The 13,103-nt window shown below is 45.8% G+C and overlaps 1 protein-coding gene across 3 annotated transcripts in view; it reads left to right on the top strand.

Moving 5' to 3' along the window:
- The window catches only part of LOC144263152 (uncharacterized), a 48,852-nt gene that overhangs the window by 4,936 nt on the left and 30,813 nt on the right, over positions 1-13,103 (top strand). For 2 of the 3 annotated variants that reach the window (XM_077813867.1, XM_077813868.1), the window contains exon 2: positions 8,456-8,547. The exons of the other annotated variant lie outside the window; for it this stretch is intronic. The gene's annotated coding sequence lies outside the window, so the exon portion shown is untranslated. The remainder of the gene's footprint in view (positions 1-8,455; positions 8,548-13,103) is intronic. 3 annotated transcript variants of the gene reach the window in all.

Raw genomic sequence — 13,103 nt, 5'->3', positions numbered from 1 at the left:
GAAAATTCCTTCCCGACCCCAGATATGGCGATCAGCTAAACCATGAGCATATGGGCAAGATTCATCAGCCAGATACTACAGAAAATTCTTTCCTGGGTAACTCGGATCCCACCTCATCTAATATCCCATCACAGGCCATTGGGCCTATTTACCGTGAATATTTAATTACCAAAACCATGTTATCCCATCATACCATCTCCTCCATAAACTTATTGAGTTTAATCTTAAAGCCAGATAGATCTTTTGCCCCCACTGCTTCCCTTGGAAGGCTATTCCAAAACCTCACTCCTCTGATGGTTAGAAACCTTCGTCTAATTTCTAATCTAAATTTCCTGGTGACCAGTTTATATCCATTTGTTCTTGTGTCCACATTGGTACTGAGCTTAAATAATTCCTCTCCCGCTCCGGTATTTATCCCTCTGATATATTTATAGAGCGCAATCATATCTCCCCTCAACCTTCTTTTAGTTAGGCTAAACAAGCCAAGCTCCTTGAGTCTCCTTTCATAAGACAAGTTTTCCATTCCTCAGATCATCCTAGTAGCCCTTCTCTGTACCTGTTCCAGTTTGAATTCATCCTTCTTAAACATGGAAAACCAGAACTGCACACAGTATTCCAGTGCCTTGTATATCGGTACTAAAACGTCCTTATCCTTACTGGAAATACCGCTCCTGATGCATCCCAAGACCGCATTAGCTTTTTTCACAGCCATATCACATTGGCCTTGATTCAAGAAAGCACTTAATGGGACTTAAGCACATGCTTGAAGTTAAGCACGTGTTTAAGTGCTTTTCTGAACTGGGGCCAAAATAAGTTAACATTTTCCTAAACAATTAGGCTGGGAATTTCCAAGGAGCCAAAGGCACCTGAGTCACATTGAAATTTGGTGGGATTTGAGTGCCCAACTCCCTTGGAAAATCCCAGCATCAATAGCAATTTTCCTCCTCAGGCCAACTGGTTGGTGCAATTGCTTACAGTTCACAGCACATCTTACTGGAAAAATGTCTGTCTCACTATGGTATTTATAGGCACCAGTACCTAGGCACAGAGAAGAGACCCAGACAGGAAAAGTGTCAACCACCTACTCTGAGGCACTTACTATCCCCTATCCAAGGTACTTATATATCCCCTATTACCATAGTGTCTGAGCACCTCACAATCTTTAACATAATTATCCTCACAACAAATGCTGAGGTATCTGCATTTTTATAGAGAGGGCCCAGAGGCACAGAGAGCACCTGAGTGACTTACCAAAGCTCACAGAGGATATCTGGGGCAGAGCTTGGAACAGAACACCCAACACACTCTGGACTAGGAGGCTAGTGACTAACCATCAGTCCATCCATCCTCTCTTGTCTTTGGGGGTATTAAAGGCTGTCAGCAGCTTGCAGGAGGCACTTGGCCCCTTGGAGCACAGGGCTGTAAGTGTGTGTCATATAAGGGAACAGGTAGCAGGACGGTGAAAAGATGTATTTCTTTGTATCAGAGATGCCGTAAATAGTCCGTAGCAATGAGAAATGACGTTGGTACTTGGTCAGTGCAAGTGAGATATGTAGTGGGAGTAGATTTCCTCCCTGCAGATAAGTACAGCTGTTACTATTAATAAGAGCTACAGAGGACAATCACTCCTGTTCACACAAAGCTGGAGTAATCGGTCTTTGTGTGGGGAACTCAGAAGGTCTGTGTGAGATGGAATTTGTCTCTCCATCTTGTAGGCAGACCCCACAAGTGCAGATCAGGCTTTCTGCAGCTGTTGTTCCCATCTGACAGGCAGAGCCCCATAGAATTGGATCTGTAGAGTTCATGTCATCATGGATCTGGTGTTCCCTTCCTCAGACTACTTTGTCCCCAAAATTCTTCTTTGCACAGGATTATTCAGAGCCATCAAGCAGTCCCTTTTCACAGCATGAAGTCAGCTCCTGCCCACAGAGCTCTATCCTGGGGATAAACTAGGATACTGGTATTCACCCCATCCTCGTGTGAGTGTCTCTACTGAGAGAGCAAAACTGTATGGTACTTTATGAAATGCCGTTGGGTTTCAGTATATTGTCCCCTCAATATACAAGTCTGACTCTGAGTAGCATCCATTTCATTGCTATAGTCTAACTGAGGAAAATATCTCTCTCTCCAGTGCACAAAGGTTTGTAGTCCAACCTGGCTATTATGCATCTTGGTATATGGGGGGGAATGAACTGGGGTCTTGACTCCAGAAGTGAGACTAGACAGGAAAAGGAGGATTTCTTGTTACAACAATGGAACAATATTTACCTGGAGAACTCTTCACTCCTTTCCATTCACATGCATTTTTGAATGCAGCTAATTTTATTAAGGGACTAATCTTGCAAGGTGCTAAGCACCTCCTGTATCATGATGAGCACCCTCAAATGCCACGGGCTTTGCTGGAAGTTGAGGGCACTCAGCATCTGTAGGATTAGGCTCCAAGATTGTAGGCCTCCTGTTTCCTATATCTCTGTGCTTTAGTCTGCCAAAGGAGGCCCAGTTTCCAGCTGTTTCTTGTCTCAGCTGCTCCTGCATGCCATGGATCATCTCAGCGGTGACTCTTGGAGGAATGAGTCACCCAGCCATTTAATTAAAAAACAACCTTTTACAAGCCATAAAGTCCATTTGTAATATAAAGGGTGGATGTATGGTCTGAGTGATCTTTATCTTAGACAGCGGCTTTATTCGTACATACCAATGCAGATTGTTTCCCTTGGATGTGATTCAGTGTTCATTGTGATTAACAAATTCTGATAAAGATACCCTGCCCCCCACAAAATAAAATTAAAATAAAAATCCTAAACATCTTTATGTGAAGAACCCCTGATTTCTTTTCTGTGTTACAGATGAGCCCAAATCAAAAGCCCAGAACTGGACACCCCCAGACTTTGAGAGTTTCACAGCTAAATACAAGATCAAACAGATAGTTTAGCATAACTACTTATGCTAAACTATAAGCATAACTACTTATGTGAAACTATCTGTTCAATCTTGTATTAAGCTGTGACACTCTTAGTACCTTTTCTAAACCTGAAGAAGAGTTGTGTGTAGCTCAATAGCTCGTCTCTCTCAGAAACAGAAGTTGGTGCAGTAAAAAATACTACCTCACCCACCTTCTCTCTGTACTTCTGTTATAATCCTGTTTACTTATGCTAAAGCATCCCACAGCCCCTTGTATTAGCTGAAGTAAGTTTTGTCTTAAGTATATAGGAAAACTGTCAGTATCAGAACATATAATTGTTTCCTTATGAGTTACCCTCATAAATCTGTTTATCCTGGGACAGGCCTAGGAGGTGTCTTCATGCCCCATAGTACCTGGAATTCATGTTCCCGGAACAAAGATATGAGTGCATCATGACCTGGAATGCATAGTGGATTCAGAACACGGATAAGGGGTACATTGCAACTAGTTTTAAATGACGTATATGGTACCTTTTACTGGTAAACAAGGGTATAAATAGATAGCTTTAAAGATGTAACTTTGGGGAGCACACCTTCTGCATAAGGTGAATGTAACATCATTGGTATTGTACAGCGCAGGGGTAGGCAACCTATGTCATTCGTGCCAAAGGGGCACGTGAGCTGATTTTCAGTGGCACTCACACTGCCTGGGTCCTGGGCACCGGTCCCGAGGGCTCTGCTGCTGGCCTGGGGTACCGGCCACTGGCCCCTGCCAGCTGGGGTTCCATTTGCAAGCCCCGCTCAGCCCGCTGCCAGCCCCAGGTCCCAGCCACCAGTCCCGGGGGCTCCGCTGCTGGCCTGGAGTCCCGGCCACCGGCCCGGGTCTCTGCAGCCACCCCCAGCTGTGGCCCACTGGCCCCAACCTGGGGTAGTGAGGGGTGCAGACAGGGTCGAGAGGGGGCACAGCTCAGCACCCCACCTTAAAAATTGTTCCAGTGCCACGGTGCTGGGATATTTTTAAGTCCTGATTTGCTGCTTACATCACTATCACGCCACGTGGAACAGCGCACTGCATTTGACGTTGAGATTAGAATGTACATGCAAGAACTGGAATCAGAATTTTCTGACAAATTTCAAGATTTCCAGCAATTTGGCCCAATGCTTTTTTTCTAATTAAACCTGAAAAGTTCAACGAAAGCAACTTGGATTTTTCTGTATTTCAGTGGATGGATGTTGAAGATTTAGAAATGCAGCTCATTCAGTTAAAAAGCTCAGAATTGTGGGCATCAAAGTTTGGAGATCTGCGGAGTGCACTTGAAGCTACCGAGAGAGATCATGGGGCCTCTAATCTGACCCGCTGGACGTCCCTGCCAGTGAAATTTAACTGTTTGAAGAAAATTGCGTTTGCAATGCTTTCAGGCTTTGGATCCACATACCTGTGTGAACAGGCATTTTCACATATGAAATCTGTCCTCTGTCCCTCTTGGAGTCAGTTAACAACTGATCACTCAGAAGCCTGTGTGCAGCTTAAAGTATCCAAATACGTGCCAGACATTGGAAAACTCAGCAAGGGAAAGCCAGGGCAAGGATCACACTAAACTGATAAGATCTGCATTTTAATTTAATTTTAAATGAAGCTTCTTAAACATTTTAAAAACCTTATTTACTTTACAGACAACAATAGTTTAGTTATACATTACAGACTTATAGAAAGAGACCTTCTAAAAATGTTAAAATGTATTACTGGCACGGGAAACCTTGAATTAGAGGGAATAAATGAAGACTCGGCACACCACTTCTGAAAGGTTTGCCGACCCCTGGTATAGAACCTTTTCCCTGTACCATATTAATAAACCTGACTGACATTGGTTATTTGGTGTGTTGAGTACACTTCATGACAAACCAAATGTGGTCAAGCAATTGGCTATATAATTTATCAACAAGCAGCTCATGTGTTGAGGGGAGTATTTTGCCATAAGCATAGGACATCAGTGTTCCGTGATCTTCACTCGCTGCCTTTTGGCTTCTGGGTGGACTTAAAAGTATTGGTTTTAACCGTAAAAGTCCAAAATGGCCTGGAATCTGTCCACCTGGGGGTTCCCTACTGTCTCTGCCATACTGCCTCTGCTGTGATCAGGAAAGGCACTAGAGCTAGTGGTGAGCGGGAGCCAGTTCACACCGGTTCGCTAGAACCGGTTGTTAAATTTAGAAGCCCTTTTAGAACTGGTTGTTCCGCGAGGGACAACTGGTTCTAAAAGGGCTTCTAAATGTAACCGGCCAAAAGTGGCCAAAAGGGCTTCTAAATTTAACCGGCCAAAAGTGGCGACTCCATGGGTGCTCCAGCCCTGGAGCACACAAAGAGAAAATTTGGTGGGTGCAGAGCACCCACCAGCAGCTCCCCACCCCACCCCCGGCCCCAGCTCACCTCTGCTCTGCCTCCGCCTCCTCCCCTGAATGCACCGCCCCGCTCTGCTTCTCTGCCTCCCCTGGCTTCCCGGGAATCAGCTGTTCGCGCTGGAAGCCGGGTTGGGCTGAGAAACAGGCGGCGGCTTCCCGCTCAGGCTTAGGGAGGCGGAGGTGAGCTGGGGCGAGGGGGGCGCGAGGAGGGCCGCCCGCGCCGCAGTAGGGGAACCGCTCCCCGCCCCAGCTCACCTCTGCCTCCCTGGTCCTGAGCGGGAAGCCACCGCCTGCTTCTCAGCCCACCCCTGCTTCCTGCGCGAACAGCTGATTCCTGGGCAGCGGGGTGGGGGGCGGAGAAGCAGAGCGGGGCGGCGCATTCAGGGGAGGAGGCAGAGGTGGAGGCGTTACAGAGGTGAGCTGGGGCCGAGTGTGGGGGGGGAGCTGCTGGTGGGTGCTCTGCACCCACCAAATTTTCCCCTTGGGTGCTCCAGCCCCGGAGCACCCAGGGAGTCAGCACCTAAGGCCGCTCCCCCTGTTCCTAGCTATGCTCCCCAACCCTTAGGAGCCAGAGGGACCTGCCGGATGCTTCCTGGGAGCCACCCCAGGTAAGCACCTCCGGGACTCCCCACCTCACCCCCTGGCAGGTGCCTCTGGCTCTTAGGGGTGGGGTGGGCACCCACTACGGTGGCCCACGAGACCCTCCTGCCCGGTTCTGGGGGCAGTCAGGGGACAGGGGAGGGGGGTGGATGGGGCAGGGGTCCTGGGGTGCGGCGTCAAGGAATGCGGGGGGGTTGGATGGGGCAGGAGTCCCAGGGGGTGGGGGTGGGCAATGACCCCCTCGTGGGGTGAGGAGGGAACCCGTTGTTAAGATTTTGGCAGCTCATCACTGACTAGGGCTGAAGCTCTCCTGGAATATGGGTGTCTGGCTACACTGCAAAATAAATAACCTGCGGCAGTATGGCTCAGAGCTCAGGTTTACAGACTCAGGTTCACAGGGCTGGCACTACTGTGCTAAAAATAGTCATGTAGATGTTCTCACTCAGGCTGGAGATTGGGCTCTGAGATCCACCCTCCTCGCTGGGTTTCAGAGCCTCAGCTCTACCCCAAATGGAAATGTCTACATGCCTATTTTTAGCATCATAGCGTGAGCTGGAGTCTGCAGATGCAGGCTTTGAGACTTACTGACAGAGGGGTTTTCTACAGTGTAGACGTATCCTAAGAGAGGAAGCTGCCAGAAGGGTGTTGTCTGTGAGGGCCCCAGGCCTTTGGAATTCAGTCTGCTCTTGCTCCTCACGGTTCAAAATAGCCTGTGTGTATTGGCCCTGCAGAGCTCATGATTCTGGGCAGGAGACTGAGGAGTGCTGAGGTTGTTGGAGTCCTGAGATTTCTTTTGAGAATCTGGTGGGTGAGGAGATGGTATTTTGTTCTGTTTTCTTGCTGAATGGCTGTTTAATGTTGGGTGGAATTTGCTGCTGTTTTGCTATTATCTTTATCGTTATGGATTATATTTTTAATGGCTGTCAGGAAGCTCAGTGCCAGGCATAAACAGGCATCATTTAAATTCATGAAACAAATAGATATAGACAGAGGCAATCCACTGTTTTGGAACACATAAGTAACTGTGTGAGGCCTCAAACCAAGTGCTTGATTTTCAACAGAGCCCAGCTCCCATTTAGGAACGTAACAAGGTACGAGATTTTCCAAAATACTCAGTGCCCAGCAGTCCTATTTTGGGAAGATTGTCAAAAAGAACTCAGATGGGTTCTTCTGAAAAACTAGTCACTTATTTTGTACTTAAATGGGAACTGAGCTTTTTTTAAAATCTGGCCCCAAATGCATATAGAGGGAGCATGGTCTTATAGCTAAGGCATTGGTTGCGGGACCTAAAGTTCTATTCCTATCTCTGTCACAAGCCCACATTCAAGCTTATTGCTTATGGTATGTCTACATTGAAATGAAACACTTGTGGCTGGCCTGTGTCAGCTGACTCATGCTGGGGCTGTGGGGCTGCTTAATTGTTGTGTAGATGTTGGGACTGGGGCCGGAGCCTGAGCTTCAGGAGCCTCTCTCCTCACGGGGTCACACACCCAAGCCCAAATGTCTACACCACAATTAAACAGCCCCTTAGCTTGAGCTCTGTGAGCTCGAGTCACTGGCACGGGCCAGCCATGGGTGTTTAGTTGCAGTGCAGATATACCTTTAATTCCTCAGTTCGTCATCTGTAGAATGGGGATAATATACTTGAACTTCTCAGGGAAGGACAAGCTACCTTAACGTTTGAGTGCAATGAGATACTATGGGGGTGAATTCATAGAAAAGCCTCTGAAGCAATTAATTAATTTTAAAATGAAATTCTTAAAGCTACAACATACAGAAAGAGTTATTGTTGAGTCAACTGTCAATACCATGACAATTCTGTATTAATGATGAAATACCCCAATAGTTGAGGTATTCAAGAATTCAGTTGTTTCAAATGCATTTGGGTGCCTGAAAGCATACTGCTTTCAAATCCATTTCTGCTGGTGTCCCTTGAAACATCACCAGAAAGTGGCAATCTATAGCTCCTCATAGAGAAGTAACAGCAAGGAGCTCAAGGAAATAAAAGTGCTACTGTAGGAATCACTAAACACTATTACTATGCTTGCTTTATGGTAATAGACCATTGGACAAAAATCAGCCCTGATGTAAGTCAGTGGAGTTTCACCTGATTACAGCAAGCCTGAATTTGGCCCTTTAAAAGGGATCCAGAAGAAACACATATTGGTTTAGAAAAAGACTATGGCCTTATTTCTGTAGAACACTGTAGGGGCACAAAAGGTGTTCAGGCATACACAACCTCAATACTTCTCACATCGAGGGCACAGCACACTTATTCAACCTTGCCTTCACTAATATAAACACAAGACTCCATGAGAGTGCATTCTTCTCCCCTCTGAATGATATAAGTCTGTGATTCCAATTTTGGAGCCCTCCCTTGATTGATGCCCCCCTCTCCCTCCTATGTCCCCTCACATCATGTCCTGCTATAGTTGCCTCCATCTCTCCTTTGTTCTCTCACTTCAGCCTGCTGTTGCATTTCCTTCTGGAATGTTTGTATACGGCATTTAACAAAATATTTGCTTCTCGCCCTCTCTCCATTTTACCCATACATCAGATGGTTTCATGCTGCTAGAGATGAGTGCTTCCAGTGGTGTCAGTTGAGGCTAAGCTGAGGGCCACATGAATGCAGAAGAGAAGCTTTGGTTGGTGAGTACATGTGATCTACTCCCACAGCCAAGCTAGGTTAGGGCCCACCCTGGAAAAGGGGAGGGAACAGAAGGTGTTTAGGAAACAGCATGTTTGTGGGGGCAGGGGTAGCAGCAGAGGGAGGATGTTTGTTTTTTTTATAGTACGGCCTAGTGGCCCCATCTGTAACTGAGACGCCATTGTACCAGAAACTATATAAACGGAGTAGGAGGCAGTCAGGACAGGGACAAAACAGAGGCACGGAGAGAGGTGAAATGATTTCGCCAAGGACACACAAGAGCAGGGAATAGCACTCAGGTTTCCTGAGTCTCTGTCTAGTCCCCTATCCAGTAGATCATGCTTCCTGTCTGTGTGGGTAACTTTAGGTCCCTCAGCCTTCCACACCCACACAAATCCAACCTTCTGCCCCTCACCTTCCCTCAGCTAGTTCAGTATTGCCAAGCTTTCTTGTTCTATCATGAGTCTCATGGTAGTTGTTTTCTTAAAGCCCCAGATCCTGGAGTCATATGATTTCATAAGAATCTCAGCTTCCTTTTTTTAATGACAGTTTCTAGCCCCTGTGGTTGGGGAGAAAAGATTGAAATTATGAACCCAAAGGCTAAAAAATCAGAAGACAAATAAAAAGAACCCAAAATGTATAATTTTAAGTCTCATGCTGTTTTAGAGCCTGATTCATGATTTTGAATGTTCGGGGCTGGCAGAATTACTAGACCCCAGAGGTTGGGAAACATTAGCTTAAAGTTGCATGAGAGAGAGAGAACGATCCATCACAAAGGGATGAATTTCACCTGTTGTGAATAGGATTCTTCTTTTAACCCAGAGCCCCATTGTTTAGTTCTAAATTACATATATCTCTTTAAATCCCCAGAATTTCCCATTCTAGATTAATTTGCACTTGGTGAGAGAGTGTGAATGAAACTGTCAGAAGAGGATTTGCCACAGTGTCAATTTGTTACTATGCTCTTTTTATTTCTAATGCTTTTTCTGTTAAGGGAGATCTCGGAGAATTTTTGACATCTGCAAATCCCTGCATAGCACAACTCACTTATCTGATACAAAGTATGAACTATTGCAAACAAGTATAATAATTAATATGATAATGGTAGTATCCAGAGACCTTGACTGTGGTTGGGGCCCATAGGTGCTGTACAAACACATATATATAGTATGTCTTACAGTGCAACCATGTGGTGTGATTGTGATATTTGTAGACATACTCAAGCTAGCTTTAACCTAGCTAGCTCCGATACTGACAGCAGCATGGGCTTGAGCACAGGCTGTTCAAGCGTGCCTGGAATCCAGGGTGAATCCTTGAGCAGCCCAGTATCCAAGGCAGCTAGATAAAAGCTAGCTCAGGTACGTCTACATGAGCTACAGGAACACCCCCTGGTTGCAATGTACATATGCCTATAGTGAAAGACAGTCCCTGGCCTGAAGAAATTGCTACCTAATTAAGGACAAGATGTTTAGAGGGATGCAGAAGACAATGGAGCTTGGAGGCAAAAGGGAAGAGAAGAGCACCAACGAGAGGACATAACATTTCACAGATTAAGATGTTAAGGATAATGCAATAAGTACCCTCACCATGCTATCTGAATCACACATGCCTCCCCAAAGGAGAAGGAAATGTGGAGTGCACTCACGTTGCCTAGATTCTGTGGGGTGATTATATCCCATATGTGGCATTGTACATGCCATATATGAAATATATAGGCACAGAGCAGTGAATTTAGGACCCTTAGTATTGTTTCACTGTCATTTCCTTTTGTGTGTAGTATTCAGAGTGCACACAAAATGCTATTCCATTCTCTCCCAGGAATAGGAATTCAGGTTAGTCACCTGTACAGTTACAAAGACTCTTCCCCCCCATTTATATGTGATTTTTTTAACCCCTTTAACAGGTGCCAAAGAAACAGCCCCACAGATTCCACAGAGCCAGTATATACAGCTGCTTAGTAACAGGTCTTTTCCCATGGAAAATTTTGACTTTTTGAAAAAAAAAAAACAAAACTTTTCACTGAAAACTCCCCCAAATCAAAAATTTCTAGTTGAAAACAAAACAAATAGGGGCAGTTTGGGGGTTTTCTCAGTTGAAAAATTATTTTTTTTAAGAAAAGCAGATGCTTTCCTGTCAACAATTTTCACTTTGTAAAAAAAAAGAAAAAAAAATTCTATCAGAAAAAGAAGTTTCAGTTGAAAAATTGTGACCAGCTCTAGTGAGATGATATGGGCAGCAACACCGGGCCTTCCTCTAGGATTAGAAGAACACTATAGGTCAGCCTGCCAGGCATAAGGGTGATTTTTGTGCTATGTGTGTCTGTCCAATGGGAGCAGTTCTTTTCTGAGACCTATCTTAGCCAGTCAGAGCTGGCCCTACACATTTGTGTATGGTGTGCTGGCATTGCTCAGAGGGTACCCGTTCCCCCATGTTTGTGATTTCCATCCTGAACTGAATTCAGCCTGCCACTCCTGCCCTTCCACTATACTCTTGACTGGCCACCCTACCAGACTAACCATTCCATTCCCTCCCATCTAGTGAACTAGTAGGAACCATTGGGTGGGATTGGCCTTTACTCCCCCCTCTCCTTGAAGCTACAAGGGATAGGAAAGTACTTGCAATTCCATTCCCTCTCCCTGAGGCACAGGGGAGAAGGAGGCACTCAGAACTTTGAGGTGGATTGATTCCGTTGTCCACCCTTCCCTTATCAGCAGTTACAGGAGCCCTGGGGCTCTGCAGCCTCTCTTTGAGGTGGTGCAGCCATATGACTAGTCTTGAGACTGCCATATGTGACTGCCTGCTGGACTCTGCTCCCACTGCAGCCAATAAACCCAAGCCTGTGCATGGGAGCTTTTAATTTCTAAATGTGAAGGCAATAAAAAAATACAATGGGAACCTGAAAATCCCAAGATTTTATTCTTAGGTGCCTCCCTTCCCCACATCTTCTCTAGACCCTTTTTCTCTCTCCCATTTGAAAAGAAAACAGACTTCTAACAATTGTACTTTTAAAGTTTTAACATGGGGAAATAATCTATCCCCCAACTTTGGAGAATTCTAACCAGAATGGGGCTCAAGAATTCAAGAGATCTCTTCTTTGCAGCCTGTCTTGACCAGACCCACCATCTTTTTCCTCTAATCTATTTGATGCCACTTCTGCAGTTGTGGCTGCTGCATATAGACATGATACATGCGGCACTGACAGCTGCTGCCACAACAAAAGTCCTGAGATTTTGCAAGCAGTCCTGAAGGCCCAAGGTTAAGCAGGTCTAGGGTAGAGACCATTCTGCTCCAACCCAACTTCCTGCAGCTTGGAAACCTCCAGACCTCTCCACAGCTTGTCATCCATCTATATTCTACCTCCCCTACTTCCTATCCCTGACTGTCCCGCCCCTGGACAGCAGAGGAGGGGCAGCACAGATTGAGAGTAGGCCAGAGACAGGGAGGAATTGGCCAACGGCTCTGAGAGACTATATGTTAAGAGGCAGGCCAGCAGTGTGAATTTATTGGCCTGTTCAGGAAGGGGCCAAGCCCCTTGGGGTATGTACACTGCAGTTAGACACCTGTGGCTGACCCGTGCCAGCTGACTTGGAGTCATGGGGCTCAGGCTAAGGGGCTGTTTAATTGCAGTGTAGACGTATGGATGTGGGCTGCAGCCCAAACGCTCGGATCCTCCCTCCTTGCAGTGTCCTAGAGCCCAGTTCTCCAGAACGAGCCTGAACATCTACACTGCAATTAAACAGCCCCTTAGCTTGAGTCCTGTGAGCCAGAGTCAGCTGACATGGGCCAGCTGTGGGTTTTGAATTGCGGTATAGACATACCCTTATAAAGTGTTCTATGAGGGAAAAGGATGGACAGAGGAAGGTTAAGGTGGATGGGAGGGGCCCCAGTCAAGAGACAGAAGGGATCATGTACGAATGGGAGGGGAGAGGAGAGTCAGATTCACTCAATGTATATCTATTAGTTTATAACTCATAGGATAGAAGATGGGTTACTGCAACATGGTGGCTGAGATTTTACATATACACAAGCTAATGTGAAAGTTACACTCCAAAATTTAGACATGTTGCATCTATCTATCCATCTGCCTAACACACTACATTTGCCGTTTTCTGTAGGCTCTGTGGCAGAATGAGAATATATGATGACATACTGTTAGAAAGGGGGTGTTGGCACACGACTGCAATGAGCTGCACAGTTCACTTGTGGATTTGCTACTAGTGAGTAACAGGGTCATTCCAAACTCAAGCCAATGAAACCTTTATATCACTCTACCATGCATATGGTATGATCTTCTATTGTAACCTCTCAGAGTTAACCCACTACACTGTTTGCACTCTTTCCTTGCTGCCAGTTTCAGTAAAGAAAAATCCTTCACTTACTAGAAGCATTTGAGTGTTTAATGGGAACTCAACCAGGGCTAGAGTCTGTAGGTAGATCTTAGTGCTTGGAGCACCACAGACCATGCTACTAAAGATCAGAGACTGTCCTGAAGCATTTCACAGGAACAGATTTAACTAGCACAAGGGTCAGAGCGTGATTTTCAGTTTACAATGACGTA

This window comes from Eretmochelys imbricata, chromosome 3 (genome assembly GCF_965152235.1).
Source record: "Eretmochelys imbricata isolate rEreImb1 chromosome 3, rEreImb1.hap1, whole genome shotgun sequence".
In the NCBI taxonomy this organism is placed as follows: Eukaryota; Metazoa; Chordata; order Testudines; family Cheloniidae; genus Eretmochelys; species Eretmochelys imbricata.
Note: the sequence above shows the minus strand (reverse complement) of the source record. Positions and strands in the feature narration are given on the sequence as shown.